Below are 18,784 nucleotides of genomic sequence, written 5' to 3'. Positions count from 1 at the left end.
TCTAGCATTAAAAGTAAAAATTCTTAAAAGCATAAAACATATAAAAACATGCATAAAACCCATAAACTCAGTCCATCTCCTCCAAACCCTTTAGCAGCTCATACTTATTTGCACACGCAATACCATCTTCTTTAAGCACTCTTTTTCTTGCAGTATCTAGATTGGGCATTACCTTTACAGATCTTCTTCTTTTCGATGATTTCCCCTGCGTCTTCTCATTTTCTTGTCCTTGTTCACACACTTTTGTAGCAGAAACATTCTCATTACTCTCATAATTAAGTTCCACAGGGTCCATCTCCTTTTGCATACTGTCCGTCACATCCATCGTTGTCCATAAAATTCCCTCCTGTTGTGCATCACTCAGTACTTTATTCCTTTTATCATCCAGTTCCACGTTATCCAAAGCATTTTGCAAGCTGTCAGTCAAATCTATCTGTGTCCAAATTCCCCCATCCTGTTGTGTTTGTATGATCTGTTCGGTACACTCTTTCTGTTGTTCTATATCCTTATTTAATTCCAGTCCTTCACCTCGTACTGTTTCTCCATCATCTCGCTGTTCGTTGTCTCTTTCATGCACCTGCCCGCCCACCTGCTGCTGCTCCTCCTCCTCACCTTGCATCCAACATTCACACTTATTTAAAACCAAATTGCAAACCGGGCACGTCACAGCATTGCAATTTCTCGCAAAATGGCCTCTCTCCTCGCATTTATGGCATGTGAACTCCGGGCAGTCCTTCACCACATGGTCTGGGCTCATGCACAGCCGACAAGTCTTCACCTGATGGCTGTGCATCACCCGAAAGTATTGTGGACCCTCTGCCGTTTCTATTTTTGTGCTGTAAGGGAGGGAGGCCACCTCCTTCGGGAACCGCGCCTTTACGTATCTCGTCCCATCCTCAATGCTGGTGCCCGGATAAACATGCCGCTTTATTTTTGAAATTGGGGAAACCCCCCAAACCTCAAGTTTATTTAAAATCTCTTCATCAGCAAGGTAAACAGGCAGATGCATGAAAGAGACAACATAGTCTCTGTTTTGAAGTTTCTTAATCTCACAGTTCACTCCATTTATTAACAATCCTTCAGTCAGTTTATCACAAGTTCTTCTTTTTCCATTGTCAGCTCGTATTCTTTTCTTGTCTTGGCCTTAGTGCCAAGATTTCCCCATATCCACATTTGTCCGTCAACGCTTTAATAATATCCACAGCCCTCACCTCACTTACATTTTCCACATTCACAATCACTGTTGCCTCCTTTAAGTATTTCCTTTTACCAAATGTATCTCTTACATCATGAATTTTACTGTGTCCTGCTCGTTTTCGATACTCCAGTCCAGTGTTGTTTGCCATGCGTCTCTCTCCAGCCAGTCCAGTGTCGTTTGCCATGCGTCTCTCTCCAGCCAGTCCAGTGTTGTTTGCCATGCGTCTCTCTCCAGCCAGTCCAGTGTCGTTTACCATGCGTGTCTCTCCAGCCAGTCCAGTGTCGTTTGCCATGCGTCTCTCTCCAGCCAGTCCAGTGTCGTTTGCCATGCGTCTCTCTCCAGCCAGTCCGGTGTCGTTTGCCATGCGTCTCTCTCCAGCCAGTCCAGTGTTGTTTGCCATGCGTCCAAAAACAACTCACAAAACAAACACTAACAGAAAAATCAAAATGGAGGAGAGCCTTCCTCTCCCAACTGCAGCCAACACTTCCTGTAGCTCTCTAGCGCCCTCAGGTTGGTATGGCCGTAAGCCATCCAAGTACTAACCAGGCCCAAACCTGCTTAGCTTCCGAGATCAGAAGAGATCAGGCATAGCCAGGTAGGTATGGCCGTAAGCGAAAGCTGCTGCAAAGAGAGGGCTATTTAAAAATCAGCCACTCTAATCTCCAGTTCATTGGATGGATTATTTTATATAAGTAGGGAAGAAAACCCAAAAGCTTAAAGCACCTGGTATTATTCCCAGGCAGTCTCCCATCCAAGTAGTAACCAGAACAAAACATGCTAAGATTCAGAGATCGGGCATTGACTCTTTTTTTTTTTGCACGATTATTATATAATTAGTGAAAAGCTTGTGCCGTTCGTGCACAGGGGAAGTGTAGGCGTAAGAGCCGTTGCGTCTCGTTGTGTATAATCCTGAAACGTGTCCAACGGCAGGAATTAGGCCAACAGATTGAACATCGGGCTCTGCCGCTAGTGAAAAAGCGGCGGCTGTGCGAGCCGTCATAAATGGGTCGTCTGTGCAGGACCCTTGAATCGCCCCTCGAATTCTGAAAGCTGGATTGCGCAGAGTGTCTGAGGGAACGTTTGGCATTACAGCTCGATCCAATGCTGCTCGAAGCACTGTTTGCTGCGAGACAGTCAATGTTAGAGCGTGGGGACTGCAGTGAGAGTGTTGGATGTGCATTAGCAGTCCAACAGCGCTCTCTGGTGGAGGGCACAGTCCCTGGCAAACATGAAGGAAAGCACATGCGTCAAACTCGCTGCGTTTCGTTGTGTATAATTCTGAAGCGTATCCACGGCAGGATTTAATCCAACAAGATAATCATCGGGCCACGCCGCTAGCGAGAACGCGGCAGCTGTGTGAGCCGTCATACACTAGCCATCTTTGCCAGCCTCTTGTGCCGTCCCTCAAACTCTGAAGGCTGGATTGTGCAGAGTGTCTGAGGGGGCGCTCAAATGATAGCTCAGTTCAATGACGCTCGAGGTGCCTTTGCTGTGAGACAGCCAATGTTAGAGCGTGGGGGTTCAGGACGAGAGGCTCTCCAACACGTTTATCCACCACGCGGGTAGCCACATAAATAGCCCACTGAGGAAGGGGAGGCGCGTTTCTCATGTCTGCTCGGATGGAGAGAACCGCGTATGCCGGCCAGAGCCTACTCTGAGTTTGAAGTCGCAGTTGGACAAACATAGTTTGAAAAAGCTGATTAACGCGCTCAAGTGGGGAAGAGTGAGCAAGTGGAAAAACTCCAGTGCATCACTGTATTCATAGTCAAGCCGCACAGATCGCACCTAACCAACACCTCGTGCGGGGCCTAGGTGACCGCAGAAGCGAAACGATGGGGGTTAGACGCAAGGCAACTTATAGAAATACACTCCAGAGCGCGGATTCTTTCTCTTTTTTTTTTTTTACTGTAGCTGTAGGCTATCACGGAGAGATCATGTAGAGAGGCTGCTAACGAACCTCTCATGAGTGCCTCCTAATGATAAACCCATTATATGGCTCTTACCTTTCGTTGACTCATCGCGTCCGCAGAGAGGAGTAGACTTCTCTTAAGAATCGCTGGAGAACATGAGATGAATTTTAAGGGCACAGAAGATTCGCTTCATTTACTGAAGTAATGAAATCTGAGTGAAATGGCGCGCGGCACCAGGTATATATGCGTCCGCATGCGTGGGGCGGTGCCAATCGCTATTTGGCCAATAGGATTGGCGGGATGGTATAGGGCTTCAGACATTCGTCACACCGAAGGTGTTCCCATACGTGGTGACGTCACCGCAGCAAGTAACCTATGAAAGGGAACTTGACACTACATGTGGCTTAACTGGGTCGATATAATGGTAAAACTCCTCCATCCCAGAAAGACAAATAGCCTTGCTGTGAGAGTGCATGTCCACAATGTCCCGGTGAACCGGGTAACTGAACTGTTTCATCCTGTCAAAGATTTACAACCTCGAGTCGATAGCCTTTGAGTATGAGATGTGACAAAGCATGTGATTTGTTGAATGTAGTGAACGAATATGCCTTTCACTGAACGAGTTTCATATGAGTCTGAACTAGATCTAGAGATCTTATCCTTTGTGAATGAAATGACTGATCTGATACCCATGTCCATGATTTAGTACATCTCGTTCGTGAATGCAATGACTGAACTTATACACGTCGTTCGAGCGAGTTGAATGAATGGATGTCGTTCGTGAATGAAATGAACTAGCTTATCGCGTTCGTGAGCGAAATGAATGAGAGTAAACAGGGTTAGTCTGCTATTTAGCATGTCAATCTCGCAAAATGCAAAGCACAGTTATAGGCACAGTGAACGCTTGTTTTATATTTAGCATACAGAACTCCACGTTTAATCCCCGATTTATGAATGTGAATATATAATATAAAAACTGTCTGACCAAACAATTCAAATTCTTATTAGGCAAGAAAACCACGTGCTTTATTCATCATAACAACTTAATTACTATTTTATATATTGAATGCGTTCATGCACACATTTTAATAAAGCCAGATCAGTTGTTGTAACAAGTCCCTTACGAAAATTGACCATGGTTTTACTACAAATAAAACCAAAAAACCATGGTTACTATAGTTAAACCATGGTAACCACAAAATAACCACGGTTTTGCTATATTAACCATAGTTTAACCATGGTATTTGTAGTAAATCTGTAGTTGTACAAATGGTGGTCAACACGCCAAAAAACCATGGGTTACTACAGTTTTACTATAATAAAACCATGGTTATTTTTCATAAGGGGTGAATACGTTCGTTGATTTAAGACATAGCACATAATACACTCTTTTTGGCACCTGCTGGCATATTTTGTGTAATACGAAGAAATGATCATTGAACGAACTGAAAATGAACGAATCTCTTGAAAGAATCATAATTTCCACCACACCAGCGTGTGAGCAGGACTTTTATCTTGGCGTGGTGATGTGACGTCATGAGGATGCTCCGCGCTCCTGCATCTGCTGTGATTCAACTCAAGAAAGGTTTTGTTTTAAAGCGTTTAACGTGTAGAAACTGTTAAACTTGAAAGTTTTACGAGCGATACAGGGTTTTATTAACTGCAACATATTAATGTTTTATTTGAAAGTGATTTGTGTGAGTAAAGCGCATCGATCCACACGCGAGTAACGTAAACACAAAAGGTGATCTCATGCACTGATCTATATATTGTCTATTATAGATCAGTGGTGTCCTCTCAATCAGTTTATCGCGTATTCAGTCACTGGAGAAACTGTTTAGACTCCGAGTCAATTGAATCAGATGATTCACAAAATGAGTCGCTGGCGTCACATGCTGGTTAAAACATTTTAATTCGACACATGAAAACTTAAACCAACATTTAGTTTTTATTTAGTGCAGTCTACAAAATGTGATCAGCCAATTAAAATATAACTAATATACATCATATCTACCTAAATGTGAACTTTCATTATAAGGTGTGTTATTTAATTAATGTTTGCGTGTGTAATCTGGTGATTTAAGTCTACGAGCTGTCACGCTGACCGACTCCGTGCACTGAATACTGAACTAGAGCTGATTGAGACGCACCCAGAGATTTAGTTTGGGTTTATTTCTCTCATCTTAAACAGAACAGAAACAGTTCCACGTGACACGCTTATAAAGATGGCGTTTGTTAAAGAGCAGAGTGAAGACATCAAGATTGAAGAAGTCTTCAGTCTGAAACAAGATCCTGAGGAAAAGCCAGGTCAGTTTTATTCTCTAAAATAAACTCAGTTATTTGATATGTATTCAAATGTCCAGCTCAACAGAAATGAAATATATTTTTGAAGAATATCAATAAAACTTCTTAATTAAAGTGGTTTTATTTGAACTGGAGTGGGATGAAGCATGTGGACAAACACTGAGATCACATGACCAGCTAAATACTATCACTGGCTTCATGTGAACCTGTGAAGGTCCTTCCTTCATGTTGGTCATTCTTTATTATGACACGTCACACATTAAATTAAGGAAAAGTAATAAATAATGCAGAAGTTGTCTAAAAAAATTTATGGGTATTTAAAAAAAAAAGAGAGAGACTTTAGCTTAAATTTGTTTTTCGTTCAGGGGTATAAACATGTTTAAAAAGCTTTAATATTTAATTACTACACATGAGCAAGAATTAAAGCCTCTTTCTTCTGATTGGTCAGCCGAAGATCAAATCGTGCCATCATTAGTTTTTCTACAGTATCACGCAGCAGAATAATAGTCCTCCGCTGCTGCAGTTGTACTGATTTTTGAACAAACAGACTAATAAATTGCTAAATAACTCATATGGCGCAGTCTAGACAGGGCTTTCTTCTTTTAGACCAGCGGGCCTTAAAGTCATGGGGGTCGGTGAAATTTCCAGACTGTAAAGTCACTCTTTTTTTTTTTAGCATAATATATAAGACTACTGTGATTTATTCTAAAGTGACTTATGTTATGCATTTAATGTAACAATCTAAATTCTAAGTCTTTTAAAGACCAGTATTGGCTGTGGTTCATGTTTGTGGCATGCGCCAGAAAGATGTTTAAGAAGACTGAGATGCACTAAAGCAGCTCATTCTGTTGTTCTCTTTATTTTTCAATGGCATGACATTTTGTGGTTATTTTGAATGTAACGTTACACAAATAGCCTACTCCGTATTAATTTAAACTACATATTTAAACTGCTTTAAATATTACTATTGTTTATTTCTAGTGCACTTTCAATATTGGTCTGTGTTTTACTGATGTCCTGTCTGTCTGCTTATTGAGTTTATTCAAACCATCGCAATTTACTGGAAATGTGTGAACTAGTGTCTACTCACTTTAATGTTGTTCTAAAGGCTTATTGCTTAACACAAAAAAATATCCTGCTCCTACTTGCCAACTTAATGGCAGAGAATGGGAGTTTTTTTTTTTTTTTTAAGCAGATGCATTTCAGTCGCAAAGGAATCTTATGCATCTTGTGGCATATAGGCTAGTACAAGCATTCTGAAGGTATACTGTGGGTTTGATGAGAAACAAACAAGTTTATTATTTTATGAAAATCTTGCATCGCAGTCCTGTGTGAGAGTGCAGAGCAGCTCACGCTGCAAACAAGTGCATATTCTTTTGAGATATTATAATCAATTCTAATAAAACACAAGACTAGATTATAAAACTCTAAGAGTAAGCTATTTAAAATCTGCTGTTCTCTTGGTGTCAGTCAGAATGACAGTTCTCGGTGAACCTTATGGGCCTATATATAGGCTAACCAAGGCAATTTATTATTCTTTCCTTGGTTTTTATTTATTTATTTTTTTACATTTTTTTACTTAAACCAACAGACTTGATGCTTAAACAGGTTAGGCTATGACAGCCATCATATCATACTCTACCATGATGCCATCTGAAGAACTGATGACTGCACGGTTTAAAACACGGCGTTTAATTCCCACCCATGTGTGGAAATTCAATATTCCAGCTGTTTATTCATTTTTGTACCCCTGAACGAATTTTTTTTAAAACTGCCCCTATTATGGATAATGAAAGGTTCATGTTTTGGTTTTGGGAGTCCCTAACAGGTTGACATGCATGCAAGGTCAAGAAACTCTTTCAATGTCTTAAAATATGCGTTTATTTTTTTGCTCAATGACTCCGAAACGATTCGTTTAATGATTCATTTTTCAAAAACTCATCCTTTGCGTGCCACTAAATTGCGGTGATTGGTCTGATGATGCAGTCTGTTGTGATTGGTCTACTGCGTGCAGCGCAGGTCAATAACAGAATGCCCATCACCTTTACTAGCCCACATTTTGCAGGTAAACACCTAAACAGCCATGTTATATGTTTTAGCTCAATGCAGAAATGTATTGATAAAGCACTGCAGTTTGTACACTAATGTATTGCTCTATTCTTTATCAAAATTTCAAGTAATAATACAAAAATGTATTTCTGAACACTTCTTCAATCAGTTACGATGGCGCCATGTCCACAGGTCACGGCTTCTCGCTGTCCAGACAGAACATAGTTTTCGTGTTTTTTGTCTTGTGAGTCCCATGTTTTTGTATGTCACCATCACGTCTACTTGTCTTTAAGCACACATACAGTTGTGAGTTTCTGCTGGAAATCGACACCATTTTTAGAGTTAAACTCCGCACACGCCAAAGAGCTGTGGGACCTCGATCTGCTGTGGAGGCCTACACCATCAAGGACCCCACTACTGCATCTCGCCCACAGCAGAGGCGCCACAAATGGCGTGAGAAAAAGCAGAAGAGGGGTAAGCGCGGAGGTACAAGCCAGCTATCCCTACCATCATACTGGCTAACGTATGCTCTTTGGACAATAAAGTGGATTACATCTGACCACCGGATGATACCATCGTAACTGTCCTCCACTCAGACATTTGGACAAAAAGGACTCGTACGTCAGAATGCTTTTCATAAACTTTTGTTCAACATTCAACTCAATCATCCCTCAACAGCTCATTCATAAACTGGTCTAGCTGGGGCTCAACACTTCGCTGTGCAACTGCCTGTTGTACTTTTTTGCCTGGAAGACCTCAGGCAGTATGGGTCGGCAGCAACACATCTAGCACCATCACACTGAGCACTGGGGCCCCCCAAAGATGTGTGCTGAGCCCCCTCCTCTTCCCTCTGTGGATGACATGACTGTGGTGGGTCTCATTAAACTAAAGGAATGAGGTGAGCCGCCTGGCCGGGTGGTGCGGTGACAAGAATCTCTCTATGAACGTGGAGAAGATGAAGGAGATTGTTGTTGACTTCAGGAGAGCACACACTCAGCATGCTCCTGACCATTGTCACGTTACCAAAATTTCAGTATTCGGTACCGATACCAGTGAAAATCCACGGTTCTCGGTACCAATTTCGGTATCAAACACAAAAATATGCTAATTAAAAAAAAAAAAAACTTTTTAGCACTAAAAATAAAACCAATGCCATTCTTTATACTTATTTACAATTGTGTTTAAAGTTTTTCTACAAGTTATATAATTATGAAAAACAGTAAACAAGTTTCACCCAAATTTAATTTGTCTTTTCATTTATGAAATTTAAACATATTTTATTTTTGGTAAATAAAAGGGGATTTGCTATTAAAATTTAAACATGGAAGAAATATTGTGATTTATTTCTTTAAAAAATAAAGTTTTATAAAATTTTCCAACAGTAGTAGCAGTATCACATACATTTTACTAAATAATAGTAATATTTCTAGCACAGTGCCTTTGTTAAAATTAACTTTTAGGCCGAATGAATGCATATTTGTCATTTTAACTGAACTTAAGACTGGTGGTGATGCTTAAGATATTTTTGGTCATTGAGGGTTTCTGTAAAAAAAAAAAGAAATAGATCATATTAATTATTATTAAAAGATACTACTACTTATTCTACGATCATACTAATGTATATACAATGCACTGTGAATTGATAAGCTGCTGGGTTCATGAATATTAATCACGTTGTCTGCGTTCGGTCAAACTGATTTGCTGAAATCAAAACAGGGATGGTACTAGATCAGCGCATTAGCTCCGCCCACTACCGGAGAAAGCGGTATGTCTTCTGCTTGTTCGAAAGGGAATATGAATAATTCTAAATGAACTCCATTACTTTGAAAGGAGAAGACAACAAAGAATAGTTTACAGATAGCGTGTCAATTCACCGTGGTTAGACTCTAACTCTCTCTGTCTTTGCATGTGTGAGAAACAGTGCTATCAGTAAATGGACGGTGAGTCATGCGCCTTTACAAGAGTTTACAGAGCATCAAATACAGGTGTTCTGTGCATCCATTGAGATGAACTGAAATGTTCAGATCGCTTGATGGAGAGAGAACTCTGAAGCTCAGATGCTGAAATTAATGCAAGCTTCAGTCTATGTAGTAAACAAACCCGCACGTCTGCCATTTATTGATTCACACAGAGACGCGCAGAACACGGATTCATATTTCAAACAACTTTTGCGGCTTAACATTTACAGATACTGGTCCATACGGAGATTTGATTAATTTATGCTAACTTTGACAAATTCCATGACTGTCCATATTAAAATGTAAGTTTCATTTGCATGACTGGATTTTGAGATTCCGTCCTCGTTTCCTGCTTGGCGAAAATCATAGCGCTGAACCGGGTTTGAACGGGACCTCGGTACTACCGGTACTTAAAGAAACCTGGTACCGTCACATACAATTTTTTTAGTACCGACTTGGTACCGAAGTACCGGGTCTTTCGACAACACTAATCAATGGTGCGACTGTGGAGAGAGTGAGCAGAACCAAGTTCCTGGGTGTGCACATCACAGAGGACCTCTCCTGGACTGACAACGCTGCAGCACTGGCCAAGAAATCACAACAGCGTCTCTACTTCCTCCGCAAACTGAGAAGAGCCAGAGCCCCCCCCCCCCCCCCCCCCCAATCATGTACACCTTCTACAGAGGCACCATCAAGAGCATCCTGATGAGCTGCATCACTGTGTGGTATGGCACCTGCAGCGCGTCCTGCCGAAAGAGACTGCAACGCATAGTGAGAGCAGCTGAGAAGATCATTGGTGTCTCTCTCCCCTCCCTCCAGGACAATTATGGAACCTGTCTCACCCATAAAGCCCTCTGCATCACAGGTGATCCCACACACCCATCACAGAGCTTCTTCAGTCTGCTGCCATCAGGGAGGATACTAGGAGTCTCCAGGCCAGGACCAGCAGACTGAATTATTTTATATCTAGCCTGTTAACACGTGTCTTGCTAGTTTGGTTTATTTACCAATACTTTATATTTTAGGCAGTTGGGCTGCATGATAAATCACACACGATATTTAATTTATCTTGTCAGTAAAGCAGTTTGTGTAATCAGCGATAAATATCCATCACCTGCGCGCTTTCACAAGGAGCAGCATTAGTGTCTCTTGGCAGTTCTTCCAGCCAATTCTATCAAACCTTTACAATTAATTCAGAATGCGGCAGCAAGATTAATTTTTATTGAGCCAAAAATAATACACGTCACACCTCTGTTTATCAATTTGCACTGGCTTCCAATAGCTGCTCGCATCAAATTCAAGGCATTGATGTTTGCCTACAAAACTACCACTGGCTCTGCACCCATTTACCTAAATGCGTTACTTCAGACTTATGTGCCTCTAGAAGCTTGAGTTCTGCAAGTGAACGTCGCTTGATTGTGCCATCCCAAAGAAGCACAAAGTCACTTTTACAGACTTTTAAATTAAATGTTCCCTTCTGGTGGAATGACCTGCACAACTCAACCCGAGCAGCTGAGTCCTTAGCCATCTTCAAGAATCGGCTTAAAACACATCTCTTCCATCTTTATTGGGCCCTCTAACTTCAACACTCACTATTCTAATTCTATTCTTTAAAAACATCTAACTACCTTTCTAATCTTTTAGTATTCTATTTTCTTTTCATTTATTATGTGTGTGTGTGTGTGTATGTGTAAAGACCTCTAACTAGCTTGCTCTATTCTTTTTTTTTTATTCCGTTTTCTTTTTATTTATTATATTAGTTAAAATCCCATGCTCTTTTTGTTGTTTTTGATTGCTTCCACTGTCTTCATCTGTAAGTCGCTTTGGATAAAGCGTCTGCTAAATGAGTAAATGTAAATGTAGTGCTCGACTTGGAGCAGCTGCACAGAATGATCACTGTAGGACATCAAAGTACCGCGAGAGAGAGTAATAAAGAGAGCATACGGATCCAATGCATTCAGATCGCTCGTGCGGTACTTTGATGTCACAGTGATCATTCTCATATGTCATACAGTGATTGAGATTTACCGCTGATTACACAACCAGCTTTACTGACAAGATGCGCATTAAATATCACACAAAGGGAATGTTTTTGTCACCCACTAACACAATATTTAAGACCAATTACCTGAGATCGTCCGGGATTTGCCTGCTGACGCTGGTTATCCATCTTCACGCTAGAGGCTGACATTGATTGTAAACAAAATCACTATCACGGGATTGGGGTTGGGACGGGACGGGAAAAAATGTTGGTGGGACTTGGAACCGTAATAACACTTTGATCCACAACTTTCTACACAAATATAGCCTACCTTTTAAAAAAAGAAAGTATAAACTGTAGGTTTTAATTTTGAGCTCAATTGTAAGCTACTCGCCCTGTGTCTTTATGCTCTCCTGTTTGCTCTGGTGTGGCAGGTAAAGGACAGATCGGTAACGGCTGGTCTATGTGGTACAGTAGCTAGCCTACATCGGGCAGTACATCCAGAAGCCAACGTATCATTCATAGACCTCAAATATAGCTTTTTATCGAAAGACATATGTAGTAATAACTTTATATGGCCACTCAATCTAATGTTGACCTACAGAAATGTGCGCTATTGAAGTGTGTGTGGACACTGAACAGCAGGACAGATGGAGGCACCAGTGCTCTCACTTTTCTTCTTAAAATGTGAACTTGAGCAAGAACTCCCATGTATGAAAAATAAATCTATAGAGTGCCACTCTCAGAGTGCAATGTATATGCTCAAATAAAATAAAAAAATAGAAAACTTGTGTGAAAGGCACAATGTGCATTGTTTAAGATTGCTTTCAGTTCAATAAAATAACAAAAAAAAAAAAAAATATTTAAAGTGGGCATGCTGTGATCTTTGCTGTATTTTTTCACTGTAATTGAAAGATTCCGTCTGAAAAAAAAAAAAAATATATATATATATATATATATATATATATATATATATATATATATATATATATATATATATATATATATATATATACAGTATTGTTCAAAATAATAGCAGTACAATGTGACTAACCAGAATAATCAAGGTTTTTCGTATATTTTTTTTATTGCTACGTGGCAAACAAGTTACCAGTAGGTTCAGTAGATTCTCAGAAAACAAATGAGACCCAGCATTCATGATATGCACGCTCTTAAGGCTGTGCAATTGGGCAATTAGTTGAATTAGTTGAAAGGGATGTGTTCAAAAAAATAGCAGTGTGGCATTCAATCACTGAGGTCATCAATTTTGTGAAGAAACAGGTGTGAATCAGGTGGCCCCTATTTAAGGATGAAGCCAACACTTGTTGAACATGCATTTGAAAGCTGAGGAAAATGGGTCGTTCAAGACATTGTTCAGAAGAACAGCGTACTTTGATTAAAAAGTTGATTAGAGAGGGGAAAACCTATAAAGAGGTGCAAAAAATGATAGGCTGTTCAGCTAAAATGATCTCCAATGCCTTAAAATGGAGAGCAAAACCAGAGAGACGTGGAAGAAAACGGAAGACAACCATCAAAATGGATAGAAGAATAACCAGAATGGCAAAGGCTCAGCCAATGATCACCTCCAGGATGATCAAAGACAGTCTGGAGTTACCTGTAAGTACTGTGACAGTTAGAAGACGTCTGCGTGAAGCTAATCTATTTTCAAGAATCCCCCGCAAAGTCCCTCTGTTAAAAAAAAGGCATGTGCAGAAGAGGTTACAATTTGCCATAGAACACATCAACTGGCCTAAAGAGAAATGGAGGAACATTTTGTGGACTGATGAGAGTAAAATTGTTCTTTTTGGGTCCAAGGGCCACAGGCAGTTTGTGAGACGACCCCCAAACTCTGAATTCAAGCCACAGTACACAGTGAAGACAGTGAAGCAGGGAGGTGCAAGCATCATGATATGGGCATGTTTCTCCTACTATGGTGTTGGGCCTATTTATCGCATACCAGGGATCATGGATCAGTTTGCATATGTTAAAATACTTGAAGAGGTCATGTTGCCCTATGCTGAAGAGGACATGCCCTTGAAATGGTTGTTTCAACAAGACAATGACCCAAAACACACTAGTAAACGGGCAAAGTCTTGGTTCCAAACCAACAAAATTAATGTTATGGAGTGGCCAGCCCAATCTCCAGACCTTAATCCAATTGAGAACTTGTGGGGTGATATCAAAAATGCTGTTTCTGAAGCAAAACCAAGAAATGTGAATGAATTGTGGAATGTTGTTAAAGAATCATGGAGTGGAATAACAGCTGAGAGGTGCCACAAGTTGGTTGACTCCATGCCACACAGATGTCAAGCAGTTTTAAAAAACTGTGGTCATACAACTAAATATTAGTTTAGTGATTCACAGGATTGCTAAATCCCAGAAAAAAAAAATGTTTGTACAAAATAGTTTTGAGTTTGTACAGTCAAAGGTAGAAACTGCTATTTTTTTGAACACACCCCTTTCAACTAATTGCCCAATTGCACAGCCTTAAGAGCGTGCATATCATGAATGCTGGGTCTTGTTGGTTTTCTGACAATCTACTGAACCTACTGGTAACTTGTTTGCCACGTAGCAATAAAAAATATACTAAAAACATTGATTATTCTGGTTAGTCACATTGTACTGCTATTATTTTGAACAATACTGTATATATATATATATATATATATATATATATATATATATATATATATATATATATATATATATATATATATATATATATATATAAAACAACATGGGAGAGGGAAAGATCGTGAGTCATTCCGGGAAATGGGATGGGAATTTCTCCCAGTTTTTTTCGTGGGATTGGGATGGGATCTTTTTTTGCGGGAGAGGGACGGGAGAGATTTGAAAATCCACTCCCGTGTCACCATCACCCTCTACTAAACACACACCTGCCACAGCAGCCACGAGTCGCATTGGAGTGAAGTAAACTCCCCCTTGAACTGATTGGCTAAAGGCTGTCAATCTAGAACTTTCGGCCAATGGTGACACTGAATCCTCCCCTGATTTACGTGAAACTCAAACTGCAACTTTTAGAAACGCAAGCGCAGAACGTGGAAACAAAAGCAAAGGGGAAAAAACCACAAGCACACAAAAAAATAACATATGAGCAGGAAACCTGATTTTGTTTGAGATTTGGAAAATGTTGAATTCATGTTTCAGTTTTGTGCAATAGAATTTTCAATGCGTTTCCATTTTTGACTTATAGACTATGTTTAACAGGCGCAATATGCCAGTGTGTAATAATGAAATTTGAGCAGGTCTAAAAACTGAAACTGTTCATACTGCACTTTACACTTTGGAAAAGTTAATAAAGTTAAAAGTTATATATATATATATTGTAACGGATATGCAGATCATCGATTCATGTGTTTAATTCTGATTTTCCAAATGAAACTCTTTTTGCACCAAGTGCCTGGCCTGGCGCCAGCCTGGCTGGACTTAAATTATTTACGATGCCCATGCGAGCTTCAAAGAAGAAACGAAAACCCCCAACCCAAATTCCTCCAACACACTGGAGACAAAGGAAACCTTTTTGTATAAGTTCCTTACTTTCATTTTATTATTAATATGTATTTTAATTATGTTTTTGGATTGCATAAAATGGTTAATCCTTGTTATGTGAAGAGTATAAGTTGCAAGCTCATACTTTAGGAAATGTCTCTCCTCACTTTAACCTTCTCAAAGAGAGCCATGTTTCTGCAACCCCCACTTTTGCAGGTTGTAAAAGTTACGACCACACAGGACAGGAGAGAAGCCAAGTCACTGGCTTCTTTTGAACAATGCATTCTATGGAATGTATTCATTAACTTTCTGTTTTCATGTTTTATAAATGTATTACGTATTCCCTTTTGGTACATTTAGATGTTTCCCAACATCTGCAGTGTTATCATGTGTTAAACAAATCTTTAAATGTGTAATTCGATCTAAAAATTAGATCTTTGATCATATATATATTATGTCTAGTCTTGTTCTAATCGTCATGCTCTGACAGACCCATTTATCTAGAACAAAGTAAGGAAATATATGTAATCTGAAGTACAAACTTGCTAGAAATATCCCTGATGGAATCGGACAGGCACTAGATCACCGGGGGGTGCCTCCACAGAGACAAAGGAACTTTTCCCTCCGCTTCAGATCGCGGACATTCATTGGATGCTCCCTCGAAAATGGGCGTGAACTATTTCGAGCCATAAGAACGACCGAACAAGGTCCGCCTCTCTCTTCTTCCTCTTCCCCGTTCTCGGATACGCTGCTCTCCAACGTTGTTTCCGCGTGGCCATAGGCCGCGCTCACAGCGCAAACCCCCTCAGCACGGGCTGAGAGAAAAAGCCATTTTAATGGCTCCTTTAGAAGCTTTCGTTTCGTTCTTTTCTTTTCTTTACTAAGTTTATTCAACTATTCGCCTCTCCACGCAAGGAAGACGAATTCTGGAACAATGTTTGTTGAACCTTTCAAATACCGCGCGAGGACAGAACAAAGGACCACGTGCTCCACGCTCACGCCAAGCGCAGCGTGCATGCGCGTCACATGGCCTCCGTTTCATGGCACATGGCTGTTTCAACGGGAACAGCGCGTAAAGCTCACAAGCTCGACGCCGATCTCACGCCACTCACATGGGACACCTTTTGCAAGTATCACTTTCTCTATGGAGATTTAAATGCTGCTTTAAAGTGTTGTTATGATCTGATTTGTTGTTGGCTTCTAAAAGTTACTGACTATGATTTTCATACCTGAGCTCCTTATGTGATCCCATTCTATTTTCTCTCTCTCTCTTTCTCTCTCTTTTATTTGGATTCGTTATGTATTGTATAAAGCTTACCGTTTGTATTGTCGTACGCATATTTACTCTGTGTGATTTGTAGTTTGATGTATTACTAGTTTAATTATTAAAAACCCATATACTGACGATTGGCTTGGACTCCACCCCACTCACATTACGAGTCACTGAGATGTGTCTGATCTATAGCTACAAGCTCTAAATTTAGAAACTAAATTTATCATAAGGATAGGATAATATTTTCATGGCCAGAGAATACTTTTCCTTGAAATATAAGGCGTGATAACTTTATTGAAAATTGATCGGTCTACAGTGGTGTGCTGGACATACCACGGTTTGATCTGCAGTAATTTACAGTAAGAGATATCACAATAATTGATATGAAGAATGTAATATTGACATATTAATGAGTAAGTTACAGTGCCCTGTGATTATTTATTGTTATAGGCAATTGAGATATTTTTCATAATCAAATTTAATGTAACTGTCATCTGAGATATATATTAATCAAATTCCTGATTAATTATTCAAATTCCCTATATATCATTTGAGTTAATTACTACGTAAAACTCATTGTTGTTACATTTTATGGTGGAGGAAACACGGGCATTTCAAACTTCGTTTTGTGAGCAATCAATCTATGTATATGGTTTTTAATAATTTCTGCATGTGCGCTATGAAATTATGTAACGTTACTGGTGAGATAAGTCGCAAGACGCGAACTCACTCAACTGACTGAGGCAAAAAAGCTGGTCAGTCAGCGCTAGGTATTTGTAGAAACTTAACAGTATAGTCACTGTTATTTTTAATGAAAGTAAACTGCAGTATAATGTTAAAAAGTATCCTGTTAAGAAAGACCAAATCTTTTACAGTGAGAACATTTTAATATGAATAATTAAAAGATAAAGAAATCTTTTATTAGTTGCAACATGTAAATCTGAACATGAGCGATGTTCCTCTGATTCAGTTTAAAAAGGCCTTATTAAATATCGTTATTGAATTCGTGGTAAACCACAATAATATTCAAAAATAAAACGATAAAAACTCCTGGTCTAAAATTGGCTTAGCTACCCGATTTTTAAACCTAAAACATTTAAATCATAAGTGCTATTTTGATAAATGTTTATTGGAGTCAACAGTTGGAAAATTCCTGTTTTTATTACAGTTGTGTTTTGGAAGTGAACGGATCCTTCTTCAACATATGTTAATATAGCACCTCAGAGATTAAAACCTTTGGTTTGTTACTTGTGATTTTTGATGCAGAAAATCAGCCTGACAAACGATCAGATAATTTCTAAGTCATATTGAAATTGTAATTCCTCTATCTAAACACCAGGAGGAACGCGTGGGTTAGAAATTTCAGGGTACGCCCTGCTTTCTGATTCCAGCTTGCATGAGTGCAAAGCTGCTATCCTGTGGCCATTTCAGATAATGCGCTCTAATTGCTAATCTTTCCCCTTGATGTATTTGAATTAGATGTCTAAATTCTCGATAAATATTTGCATTTACAGCTTTGCTCGTGCGAATATTATTACAGGGAAACAAAAGAATGTTCCCTGCCTTTGACTGTTTACATTTACTTTGAGTTTGTTTCAAACATGATTTGAATTAAAATGTAATTGTTAATAGTGGAAATCTAGAAGTTTCAGGTCAACCACTGATTGACCCACTTAGAAGGTAAGCCATCTAGTGGCAGTCTCCTGTTAAATCGACTAACAGACCTATGTCTTTTCCATTCTGTTTGAATTGCATGTCCACTTTTACCCTCTTTGATTAATCTCACACTGTTTGATTAATTTCATGATCATTAATGATAACTTACAAGCTATCAATGGTTATTATAGGATATTATTCAGATTTTCCTTTTAATTCATACATGCTTATTTTAAATTTTGATTTAAACCAGTTTTGAATTTTTAATTTGAATTAAGTTTTCTGCTCAGCAGGTTAAAGACAGAGAAGCAGTACTCCCCCCCCCCCCCCCTTGTGGTGAAAACCAGCTACTCCTTCTCCCTTGTTTCATTCCTGTCTTTTAATTTGATGTTATTATTTTTCTTCTCTCTTTTGACTTAGGTTATTTTGATAATTACCATTATTATCATAATTCATTTGTTTTGTTTTATTATTATTAGGTAAAGCTGTTACCTTTCCTCTCTACATATATAGTTACTCAATTGATGTTAAACAAACCAAACCTTAATTAACTTTAAGTTTCCTTTGTTCATCCTTTGTGTATTTGATTGTAGAACTCCCTCTGTGATTGGACAGTCATCTCAGGTTTCCAGTGAGCAAGGCTGCCCGACCGGTGTTCCTCTTGTCTCAAGAGACATCAGCAATTTTGGCACTCCAAAGGTTGTGCTAAAAGTCACAAGCCGTTCGAGACGGCGCCACGCCAGAGTAACGGAGGACCGGGACACTGCGGTTCAGTGTTTGGGGAGCACCGGGGAGGTTGACCAAGCCACTGGTTCCCACCTGAATGACTTCAATTCAACCAGGTGAACCAAAAGTGATAAAACCTATCCACTTATTATAAGCCACAGAATATTAGATATTCCCCCGGATATATTTTAAGTGTTCTGACCCTTTTGCTTCTTTAAG

The 18,784-nt window shown here is 39.5% G+C and overlaps 1 long non-coding RNA gene across 1 annotated transcript; it reads left to right on the top strand.

Moving 5' to 3' along the window:
* The first annotated feature begins 4,557 nt into the window (after window positions 1-4,557).
* LOC113083697 (uncharacterized) lies at window positions 4,558-18,491 on the top strand. Its single transcript, XR_003283352.1, has 3 exons — window positions 4,558-4,852; window positions 5,300-5,415; window positions 18,433-18,491. It is a non-coding gene; the product is annotated as an uncharacterized LOC113083697 (long non-coding RNA).
* The last annotated feature ends 293 nt before the right edge of the window (window positions 18,492-18,784 follow it).

This window comes from Carassius auratus, unplaced genomic scaffold (assembly GCF_003368295.1).
Source record: "Carassius auratus strain Wakin unplaced genomic scaffold, ASM336829v1 scaf_tig00039061, whole genome shotgun sequence".
Taxonomy (NCBI): domain Eukaryota; kingdom Metazoa; phylum Chordata; class Actinopteri; order Cypriniformes; family Cyprinidae; genus Carassius; species Carassius auratus.
This window is presented reverse-complemented; position numbering and strand designations above follow the sequence as displayed.